Raw genomic sequence first — 11054 nt, 5'->3', positions numbered from 1 at the left:
GGACGTGGGTTCCGGGTTCGTTCATCCTGGACCCTTCTCTCATTAGCGATTACCATGCTTCTCTTCCTTCCTGCTCTTTTGGACCGCCAGGTGGCCGTCGTTGAGGGGGGGATACTGTTGGGATCTGGAGGCTTGTCTACTTTCTCCACCAGAGGGCGCACAAGATCTCTCCTAAGGGCATGAGCTAACTGCGACACCTGTTTGCCATCTGCTCATCAGGAGGCCCTACTTAAGGAGGAGGAGGCTGACACTTTCCTGCCAGAGTGTTTGCCAGTATTGGTATAGCAAAACCTGAGCCAGCTTCTCTGATCTGAAACCCTGATTTTGTGAACCAATCTGATCCTGTGTTCTTCTGCCTCACAGATCCTGACTTATCTGGAAACCTGTCATCCTGGAGAAAATAACCACTGTCTGGAACCTGCCTGCCTGCCCTCCGTCTCAGTCTCTGCCTCTGCCCTCAGCCTGCCGACTAGCCTCTGGACCCTCAAGGTTTCCCCCCTGCTGATCAGATTCCTCTCTGAGCAGGTATTTATCCCAGTCATCTGTAAACTGCAAGTTTCCTGGGTCAACTCTAACTGCTCTGTCCTCCTCAGTGGCTTCCCTCCCCTGACCAGTCTGACGAACCAAGAACCTGTGTACCCATTTACTTGTGAACATTGTTAAATAAATCATTTAACTTTTTCTCTGCCTCAAAGAGTGATTTCTGCATGTGGGTTAGATGCCTAGATCCCAACATGACACTCGGTGATGCAGTCCAGAAGCTGTTAGAACAGTCACCAGCAACACTAGCCCATGCATATGAAACAGCTGGTATTTATGAAACTACAAAGAGAGCAGCGACTTATGTCACCAGCGCCATGCAGTCAGGGGCCTGGAGTTTAGCTGAAAGTCAGCCCAGAGCTGCTGTGGTCAGAGAGCATGAAAAGAACAAAAGTGTTTCCAATCACCCACTTTCAACTAGTGTTTCACCCCAAAGGTTCATTCCCAATGTCACTTCGCCAATCTGTACAGCAAACAGCACACCATCTGCACCCAGTGGTCGTAAAATTTTTACAAAGGGGTGGAGTTTGTTGCCATAACTGCCAAGGTTGGTGTCACATTCAGAAGCACTTCCCCCTCACAAAGCCAGCAAATCTGCAAACTTTAATCACACTTCCTGTGAGAGACAGGAGTCTGCAGTGTTCTACCTTAACGGCTGTAATCAAGAAATGACTATTTGCATGTACCTCTGTGATGTGGAGGTTTGTTCTGTCTCCTTGGCTACACACCTGCAGGTCACTACACTTGTGGTTACGTTGCACCTTCCTCAGCTTAATGCCCAAAACGCTGGAGACCTGAATGACTCTGAGCAACTCCAACTTACATGTTTGCTTTGTACCTATGGGCATGTGTTTTCCAAAGGGTCTGATGACCTGGGGTTAACCAGCCTCATCCAGTAATGCATCATAACTCATAACATCCCATTTTCAGCAGTATCTTTTCAGTCCGCCTTTCAAAGTACGTACAGACCACAGCAATCTGTGCTGGCTGATCAAGATGAAGGAGCCACAGGGACAGTTGGCTCAAAGTCTTGAATAGCTGACTGAATACAACTTTAAATCATCCATCGTCGAGGCCGAGAGCAGACTAATGCTGACAGCTTATCTAGATGGCCTTGTCCCCAGTCCTGTTCCTGTAAAGTGCATGACCCATCTGCACCCCACGCTGGTGCCATCAATCAGGCTCTCTTTAGTGCCACCTCCTCTGACAGCTAACTGCAACAAAGAGGTAGTAGGGGAGCCACACCTTTGGGACCGCCAAGGCTATCAGGTGAAACGGCAGTGTAGGGCACCAGACCAGTATGGCGAGTGGATCAAGTGAACTATTTCAACACCATGTACTTCCAAGTGGGATCAGACACGTAGTTCAAGCTTTAAGTTGCTCTGGGTCCTGCAATGTTGGTTGAAATTGCGAACGTGAAAAGAAAGGGGAAAGTGGTACTCTAAAATTTTCAGTGTTCAGTTGTTTGTATATAAAAAAAGAAAAATATGTTGAAGAGTTAATGGGTCTATTTATGTTGCATGTTAAATTTGCTCTCTTTGGTGGGTAAGGTTGATTTGTGCCAAGTCACTGTGAAGGAGTCTGTGTGATATTTTTTTTGTGTATGTGTTCTATATCAAAAAAGAAAAACATTAATTCAGGAAAGGTTAACAAAAGGTTAATTTAAACTGAAAATATATTTCATATTTTCTGATAGATTTTTAGACAATCCATAAATTTAAACAGATAACAGAAGCATTTCAGTGAGCATGTGGGATTAGGATTAATTTCTTTATACAAGACTACACAAGAAAAAGCAAACTAAGAGTCAATTTGAATTCAGATAAGTTGAGTAATAACTGAGAGTAACATGATGACGCAATAGGAAAATTAAATCATTTATCAGAGCAGAAAGGTCCCACTTGGGTAAAACCTATTTTCCTTTGAGGATGATCCATTGTTCTTGAATAAATTTGATGATAAACCGCAAAAGATCAGATTTTTTATTTTTTGCAGATTTGTTGTGTTAACAGAAGCGCTTATAAACCCAGTTTAGTGAGTCTGAAACGGCTCCTGTATTGGTCACATGAAACAATATGCGCACGACACAGTGTTTTGCTGTTAGAACTCATCATATGCGCCGGCATATTGGTGTTGCTTGACCCATCACTAATTCTGAGAGTTTATCGGTGCATATGAGAGTGATTTATGTTTAGCAGTAATGTTGGCATTTCACTGTGAACAATTTGAAGCATGTGAGTGAAAGCTGGCACATTTTGTTCAGTTGTCTAACTTAACTGGGCCTCTTGGCCTTGTAGAATCATATTCTGGTACATATTCATAGTCATTGATTTTATTTTATGGCCATCACTCATTCCTCTCCCATGCACAAAAGTGATTAAATATAAAAAGTGTATTCATATCTGCTGTTGTAAAGACCCAGGAACTGAGTGAGAGTGTTATAATAGGAAATGTAGAACCTCTTAATCTGAAAAAAAAAAGTCAGGGAAGCTGAGCAGGGGAGACATTTAACAAAGGGAGCTGAAGTAAGACAAAAAGAAAACCTTACACCAAGGGGAATTATACTGCATTTCTAAGAATTCACATAAATTATATCTTATCTCGGAATGTGGAGAAATTTATGTAGATTAATATCTAGTCTACACTTCCTTTGAAAGACTTTTATAAAAATAATTTAAATGGATGAGAGGAAAACAGGCTCTTACCTTTTGTTCGTTGGAGTCGGAGGAACTCTGTGCAATGATGGTGTTGTGGATTCTGCATCTTCTTATGTAGATACACTCTAACCACACCCTTCAAACACTCCTACTACAAATTCCTTACATTGTATTGCAGGAAATAACTTGTTTTTAGGAGCTTGAAGAACTAATGTCCTGCTGCTCTGTTTTATGCTTTGATTTTGCCTTAAGAATTTCTTTTTCCATTAGGGTCTTGTCATAATCTGTTATTTTTGTGTTAGATGTTTGCCATATTAATTAGGTTTGGCTGCTATTTTGTCAGTTGTTTTCTAGTCTATTTCTCTTCCATGCTCATTTTTCTGGCAATTTTGTCTAGTTTATTCCTATATTATGGGATAGGCACTCCATTGTGTATTAAACTTTTACTTCTCTTTAAAATTTTACTTATTCCTTAAGCTGACAAAACATCAAATAAGCTGTTTTCAATCTCTCACATTGTTTTTGAAGATTTTCTGCCTACTCTTTATAAAGCACTTGGCTCATTGCTTGTATAACCCATCTAAACATCCACTGTGAGGCAGAAGGCTTAATATGACCCCAGAATACATTAGTACTCATTGCACTTTGCTATCAACTCAGTGAATGCATGGTGTCCATGTTCTATGGCTGCAAAACAAGCCCAGATTTTTAGTGTGAGGAGCTTATGCTGAAAAGCAGTGCCTGTTTTTCTTTAAACATATTTTTGTGTGCATTAGATCGAAAAATATAAATGAATAAAATATAAATGAGCCCCTGAGGCAAAACGCTTCTCAAGAAGTTGCGTTAGTTTTTTGTCTCAAAAAATCCAGTTAAGCATACCTTTCCATAACTAGGAGTTACGTTACAGGACATACAGGTACTGCCACCTGAAATACATTATTTCAATCAAACGTAACTGAACTGGAGTTTTTTTGTTTTTTTTTGCAGGAACTTGTTAAAAGCTCAAGGAAGCGACTAGAGGCTGTTTTTCTTTGCAAAAAGAGGATCCACTAAATATTAATGTCTATTATTTGCTGAGATGCCCATATTTTTGCACCTGTCAAATTTTGTTTTAATGCGTACTGCACTTTTTCTGTTAGTCCAATAAACCTAAATTCAATGCTGAAATGTTACTGTGTCCAGAAGTTATTATATATATCAAACTGAAATAGCAAATATTTAGAAATAAAAATAATTAAGATTAATAGGGGTACCCAAACTTTTTTTATATCACTGTATCCTTCAGTTTATTGCAACATATTTATGCTCTGTTTCCTGAACACCTTCAAAAGAAATGGAATTTGGGATTTTCCATTTTACTGTTCTTTGCTGTAATGGAAGTCAGACAGCTTTCTCATAAACAGATGATTGACATGTGGTGTGCAAAGGTGTGGCACAATGACAGATAGTTATTTTAAAAGTGGTGTGGAATGAGAGACGCTAAAGTGTGGCTTCATTTGTATGATTTCTGGAGAAATAGCTTGTTCCAGGGAGGAGGAATAGACATATTGTTCCATCATTTCGCATCTTTATGTACAGTGTAGTTTTAGAATACTATGAAAACTGATATATATTTATGTACATTAGGGCTGATTAACCGTGATTAATCGATCAATGAAATAATAATCAACTACTTAAGTGATCGAAAACATGACTCTAATACATGCCTTTAGCTGAAAGAATGACTTACTAGAAGTAAATATACCAAAATTGTAATATATATATATATATATATATATATATATATATATATATATATATATATACAGTATATATATATATATATATGTTGCATTAAAGATATACAAAAAAGTTCTTCCGTCAGTATGTTCTATCCTAAACTCCACAAGTCGAAAAGTTTTAGTTTGAGCTGTGGTAACAAACCCTTCACTACAGTGGCGGCTGGTGAAAAATATTTTTGGTGGGGCTGATATAGCCTAGTGTATGTCTCCAACTAATCCGGAATAAGAATTCAAATCAACAATTGGAAATGAAATACAATTTAACAGTAATGATTTAATTTACTATATAATAACAGTAACAATGATGATTTGGGTCACTGTGACGGGGTTCTTTGGCCTCCAAGAATCCAGGCTCAGTCGGGTTACCGTTGTTGGTGATTTATTGTGCTCAAAAACTCAAAACAGGGTGCAAAAGAAACTAAACATATACAAGATACTCTGGGCCTCAGCCTCCCTCCAGTTACCAGCAATGTAACAAAGAAACAGAAAACAAAAATGGCCCAGTGGCGGCCGGCCCATAGGGGGCGCTGGGGCACCGCCCTCCCTGATAAGAAGAGAGAAATGTAAAATATATTTTTAGAAATTAACTCATAAATGTCAGTTTTACTCTCTAGAGTGTGTACATATAAGCAAAACAAATGATATAAACTATATAAACTTCCCCCAGCCCTCATTAAATAGTTTAAGCCCCTCCCCTCAGGCTCTCTTATTTCTGATTTCTTCTCATAAAATCAGTTTTGTCCATCTATTACCTCCACAAACAATTGATATACAAAAACAAATAATTTTTACAACTTAATTCCTTTACACAGATTGATTGACTTATTCAATTACACCAACTTTTAAACATAAAATATAAAACATATAAAATCTGACAAACATTTAGCGAGTCACGTGTTGGTGACGTCACTTCCGCATTCCAACAACTCTGGCGTTTTAACCGCTTACTGAGCGTTGCCTCGGGTTTGAACCCAGCAAAGACACCACCAGACTGAAGATGACAATTCCCCGTAGCATAAACACATACACACACACACACATACACATACACACACACACACATGGCTAACCCCACTGAAATATTAAGTGTGCACCCTCAATACACCAGCAGGTAACCAGGAACAGCTTGTGTGTTTTAAGTTAATGGAGCTACTGGGCTCAGCGCGAGTGTATTGGTCCTCACAAGCACAGTATAACAGGAATGTGTGTGTGGCGCGCAAAGTTAGAGAGGTTGTTTTAAGCGACGAGGTGGATTCGTCACAGTCACAATAACCATGACATGAAATGTTCATATCCTACAACAGGGATGTTCTTCTGGCAAACGGGTAGATAAATAAGGATCTCACCGAATTTGGTGGAAGCTGCATCTCGCTCGTTACATTCGCCATCTTCCCTCTAATTGTCTGCACCTGCGCTTGGGTGCAGAAGCCTGTAAAAGCGCAGTATTTTCAGCGCCCCAAGACCATAAAATTCTGAGACGCTGATTGGCCATTAAATTCACCTAGCAATACTAAATGATTGGCAGATTCTCTGCAAATGTGGGGCAGTCTGATCAGCGCCCCGAGAAAAGAGACGGTAGGAGTCTGTCTGTGGAAATCCACAAATGAATGACAGTAGGTAGGGAAATGTAGTTTATATAATTTGTTTTGCTTATAGGTACACAGTCTAGAGCAGGCACGTTCAGGGGGGGGGGGGGGGGGGGGGGGGGGGGGGCTAAGGGGGCTTGAGCACCTGCCCCCTTTCTCTCCATGATCCCAATGTGCCCTTTTGGCCCCTTTTTTTTTTTTTTTTTGACACATGTACTGAAATTATTATTATTATCTTTTTTTTTTTTTTGGCAAGAAAAACAATACAATAAGCCCTCCGGTCACATTGTTACCTTTGACCTTTTGCCGGTGACGACGCACTTGCCTCTCGCACAGTCAGATAAGGCGGCTAACTGCGGAGCTAAAGGTAGCGAATATTCCACATTACACTGTGGCCGCTGCTCATTTGGCCCTAAGCAAGATCAGCCATGATCGGAAGGATGGCTATGTCTTCAGTCTGCACCGCCTCTCCAATGTCAACCTGAATAGAGATGTAAGTGAAACCAAATGAGCCCCATGGATGATGCAGTATTGTTTGATCTAAAACACTGTTTGCTCTGTGCTTTTAGTCTTTTACATTGAAAATTATGTTTTTTAATTCACAAAAACCTGTTCTGTAATGATTACAGAACAGTTTTTTTGTGAATTAAAAAACATAATTTTTGGTGAAAATACTGGAGTAGGCTTCCTACTTGTCAGACAACGGAAAACTTTGAACGTTGTATAATTTCTCTACTTTAGCAAAGAGTAGCGGTTTAAACGGAGGAAAGTATAGGACGCGGCGCGCCCTTTCTCTGAAGAACTACTGAGCGGGAGGAGACAGCCAGGTGAGGAAAAGCTGTTCTTATCGATTCAGCAGGGCCGTGCAGAGACCACTAAAGGGGCAGGTGCTCAAAAAAAAAAAAAAAAGGGCACATCTTATCGCATTTTAGGACAGAATGTTAACAAAGTCACATAGCTTTCAGAGTTTAATGAACAATGATAAATTACAAAATTGTGAGACATACAATCAACGCTAAGGGAAACACAAGAACAACGGCCTAATGTCTGTATGATAAAAATACTGAATCGAAAGACAGGAACAGCTTTTCCTCCCCTGGCTGTCTCCTCCCGCTCAGTAGTTCTTCAGAGAAAGGCGCGCCGCGTCCTATACTTTCCTCCGTTTAAACCCCTACTCTTTGCTAAAGTAGAGAAATTATACAACGTTCAAAGTTTTCCATTGTCTGACAAGTAGGAAGCCTACTCCAGTATTTTCACCAAAAATAATGTTTTTTAATTCACAAAAAAACTGTTCTGTAATCATTACAGAACAGTTTTTTGTGAATTAAAAAACATAATTTTCAATGTAAAAGACTAAAAGCACAGAGTATGCCGTGTTTTGGTTCAAACAATACTGCATCATCCATGGGGCTCATTTGGTTTCACTTACATGTCTATTCAGGTTGACATTGGAGAGGCGGTGCAGACTGAAGACATAGCCATCCGTCCGATCATGGCTGATCTTGCTTAGGGCCAAATGAGCGGCGGCCACAGTGTAATGTGGAATATTCGCTACCTTTAGCTCCGCAGTTAGCCGCCTTATCTGACTGTGCGAGAGGCAAGTGCGTCGTCACCGGCAAAAGGTCAAAGGTAACAATGTGACCGGAGGGCTTATTGTATTGTTTTTCTTGCCAAAAATAATAATAATAATTTCAGTACATGTGTCAAATAAAAAAATTAAAAAAAAAAAAAAAATTAAAAAAAAAAAAGGGACCAAAAGGGCACATTGGGATCATGGAGCAAAAGGGGCAGGTGCTCAAGCCCACTTAGCCCCCCCCTCTGCACGTGCCTGCGATTCAGTATTTTTATCATACAGACATTAGGCTGTTGTTCTTGTGCTATGAGCTAGCTGCTAGCTAATGACTTTGCTAGCAAAGCAAGATAACTAAAAAGCTTCCCTGTGTCGTTAATGATAATAGGACATTCTTCAGTATTACTTATGCAGTAGGGGCACATCGCCCATCAAAAACCTATCATCTCCATAATGGATATATGTCTGATTTTCTAATTTCCTTTGCTGCATGATGTACATTTCATTTATTCTAGCGTTAGGTAAATGTATCTTGAAGGAGAACTCATCCAGAACTACCATGATAGATATATGATAGATATAATGTATGAAGCTGTTGAAAACAAAACTGTGCGGCTTATGCAAGGAGGATCGGTTGTCAGACCTTCTTTTGTTGGCAATCCAGAAGGATGTGCCAATCATTCACAGTGAGGTCATTAACATTTTTAAAGACATGGCTAACAGAAAACTGCTGCTTTGAACAAAAGAGAACAAAAATAGCAAAAATACTTAAAAGTTGGAAATTTGTTTTTAAACAGTAAAATCACCATGATGGAAAATAAGTTTTTGGATCATAATCTTGGATTTAGTTTGGGGGGAAAAGAAAGGCAAGAGACTGAAATAAATAAGACATTGACCTTCACTCAACACAGAAAAGATGAGACAATGAGGAAAAAAAGAAAAGAGAAACTGAAAAGAGGAAAGATTGAAGAAAATGTATATAGGTACTTACAAAATACACTAAGACACAAACAGAGTAGGCTTTTCTCATGGTGACATGCATTAATAAAATGTTTGTTTTGTTCTTTTTTTTCTGCAGTTCTAGTTAAAGTTTGATGCAGCAGCTCTGCTTTTCTGAATGGACCGTCTCCATCTCCACTGTCAGTACAGCAAACCAGGCAGACATTCTTTTTATAGATTACAGTACACTAAAAGGTTGCATTCTGAACTTGTATGCATTTTTAACAGTTTAATTCTGTAAAGACAAAATATGTCTGGTGGTCCAGCTCTGATTTACATCTTTGGCTAAATTGCAGGTTTGAATATTGTAATACCTTCCTATAACAAAATAGACCTGCAGAACGAAATTACTAATAAAATATGTTACATATGCATAGTTCTATGTTCTATGTAGAGATTTCCCTTAACTTTGATTGTATGTCTCACAATTTTGTAATTTATCATTGTTCATTAAACTCTGAAAGCTATGTGACTTTGTTAATATTCTGTCCTAAAATCCGATAAGATGTGCCCTTTTTTTTTTTTTTTGAGCACCTGCCCCTTTAGTGGTCTCTGCACGGCCCTGCTCTAGAGAGGAAAACTGACATTTATGAGTTAATTTCTAAAAATATATTTTACGTTTCTCTCTTCTTATCAGGGAGGGCGGTGCCCAAGCGCCCCCTATGGGCCGGCCGCCACTGCTCCACTATCAGATTATTACTTGTAAAAATAATCAAAGGATTAATCGATAAGCAAAATAATTGGTAACATACACTCACCAGCCACTTTATTAGGTATCCCATGCTAGTAACGGGTTGGACCCCCTTTTGCCTTCAGAACTGCCTCAATTCTTCGTGGCATAGATTCAACAAGGTGCTGGAAGCATTCCTCAGGGAGTTTGGCCCATATTGACATGATGGCATCACACAGTTGCCGCAGATTTGTCAGCTGCACATCCATGATGCGAATCTCCCGATCCACCACCTCCCAAAGATGCTCTATTGGATTGAGATCTGGTGACTGTGGAGGCCATTTGAGTACAGTGAACTCATTGTCATGTTCAAGAAACCAGTCTGAGATGATTCCAGCTTTATGACATGGCGCATTATCCTGCTGAAAGTAGCCATCAGAAGTTGGGTACATTGTGGTCATAAAGGGATGGACATGGTCAGCAACAATACTCAGGTAGGCTGTGGCGTTGCAACGATGCTCAATTGGTACCAAGGGGCCCCAAAGAGTGCCAAGAAAATATTCCCCACACCATGACACCACCACCACCAGCCTGAACCGTTGATACAAGGCAGGATGGATCAATGCTTTCATGTTGCAGACGCCAAATTCTGACCCTACCATCCGAATGTCGCAGCAGAAATCGAGACTCATCAGACCAGGCAACGTTTTTCCAATCTTCTATTGTCCAATTTCGATGAGCTTGTGCAAATTGTAGCCTCAGTTTCCTGTTCTTAGCTGAAAGGAGTAGCACCCGGTGTGGTCTTCTGCTGCTGTAGCCCATCTGCCTCAAAGTTCCACGTACTGTGCGTTCAGAGATGCTCTTCTGCCCACCTTGGTTGTAACGGGTGGTTATTTGAGTCACTGTTGCCCTTCTATCAGCTCGAACCAGTCTGGCCATTCTCCTCTGACCTCTGGCATCAACAAGGCATTTCCGCCCACAGAACTGCAGCTCACTGGATGTTTTTTTCTTTTTCGGACCATTCTCTGTAAACCCTAGAGATGGTTGTGCGTGAAAATCCCAGTAGATCAGCAGTTTCTGAAATACTCAGACCAGCCCTTCTGGCAGTAACAATCATGCCACGTTCAAAGTCACTCAAATCACCTTTCTTCCCCATACTGATGCTCGCTTTGAACTGCAGGAGATTGTCTTGACCATGTCTACATGCCTAAATGCACTGAGTTGCCGCCATGTGATTGGCTGCTTAGAAAT

Source organism: Cyprinodon tularosa, unplaced genomic scaffold, assembly GCF_016077235.1.
Source record: "Cyprinodon tularosa strain WSP-4 unplaced genomic scaffold, ASM1607723v1 ctg1164, whole genome shotgun sequence".
Taxonomy (NCBI): Eukaryota; Metazoa; Chordata; class Actinopteri; order Cyprinodontiformes; family Cyprinodontidae; genus Cyprinodon; species Cyprinodon tularosa.
This window is presented reverse-complemented; position numbering follows the sequence as displayed.